Source organism: Myxine glutinosa, chromosome 2, assembly GCF_964187855.1.
Source record: "Myxine glutinosa chromosome 2, kmMyxGlut1.1, whole genome shotgun sequence".
Taxonomy (NCBI): domain Eukaryota; kingdom Metazoa; phylum Chordata; class Myxini; order Myxiniformes; family Myxinidae; genus Myxine; species Myxine glutinosa.
Window position 1 is genome coordinate 52,539,809 of NC_136262.1, and position 1,471 is coordinate 52,541,279.

Sequence of the window (1,471 nt, forward strand, 5' to 3'; positions counted from 1 at the left end):
GGACGAATTAACATGGACGAGATAAGACAACAATGGACAATACCACCCCCTCTTCCCCCTCCTCCTCAAAACCCTCAAACTTGGACCGTACCAGGGCCCCCTCCCCAAATTTGGTATCCACCAAGACCCCTTCTCCAAACCCCTGGACCACCCCCCAATAGTGGGATGCAGAATGGAGCAAGGGGGACCTGGGCCCCACCTCGGGGTCCGCCGCAATGGCAACAAGTAAACCAGCCACAGTGGGGGCCGCCAGACCGACGGCTGGGCGGAAGGGGTGCCGTAGAGGGACGACCTATGCCCTCCGCACCGCCGGTTCTGCAGGAACCATGCTTCTATTGCAAGCAAATGGGACACTGGAGACGTGATTGCCCAAGTGCTCGTAAGGGGTTTCCGCCCCAGGACAATAGAGGGGCCTATTAACGGGACGCCAGCGGGTCGCCTAAGGAGTGTCCTCTTTTGACCATGACACCGGCAGAGGAACCGACCTTGACGCTGGACGTGGACGGACGACAATTAGAGTTTCTTGTCGATACAGGCGCGACCCGCAGTACAATTAACGAGGGGCAATTGCCATCTTTGCGCCCCACGGCGAGGAACGTTCAAATAATGGGCGTTTTGGGCTTACCCCAAGCGCTTCCTATTTCGGAGGAAGTGCGAGTAACATGCGGCCCGCTGGAGGCTAAACATGCTTTCTTGATGACCACTACCGCCCCAACAAATTTGCTGGGAAGGGACTTATTGTGCCGATTGGGCTGTCAAATTTCATGTACAGAACAGGGAGTTTTCATAGATGTCGCGGAATCTAAACACGACTCGTTGATGATGGCATTGTCTCGTCACGGCCCCACCGCGTATTGGTGGCGCTTGGACGAAGGGGCTCTGGCTACTTGGACGCATATCATAGATAATGTGTGTTTGGACAGTCCAGTTCTGCGAGATTGGCTACAACTGCACCAAATTTCGATAAAACACTTAAAGGATAATCCACCCCATTGCACGGCGTATTACGATGCAAAGGGTGAGGACGAGGATTATCGAGAGAAGGTTAAGGAAAAGCTGGGCGAGCGCACGCCTCTACATTTATCACCAATATGGATCGGCCGTGAGGGGATAGGTATCGAGGTAATCCTATCCGCGAGTCAGCGTGCGTTGACCCAATACCCCGAAGGAGCGGCCGCCCATGTTACCCTCACTACCTCCAAGGGGTGGCCGCCGGAAAGTGTAGGTTGGATGGTGGGGCGATTACAGGAAGTTCCCTTACAAGGTTATTGGTTTAAGAGGGGCCGCTGGACTGTGAGACGGCTCAATAACGGTGAAGGGTTCTCGATTGACATAAAGACACAACTGAGGGTTGGAGTGTTCGAAGAGGCAGAGTTGCCCCCTAAGGGCAACTATGCCATGCGAGCGGTTCTAATGGACCCGGGTGAGTCAGACTACCTCCTGGCGGAGGTGCCAGACGATTTATGGCCTC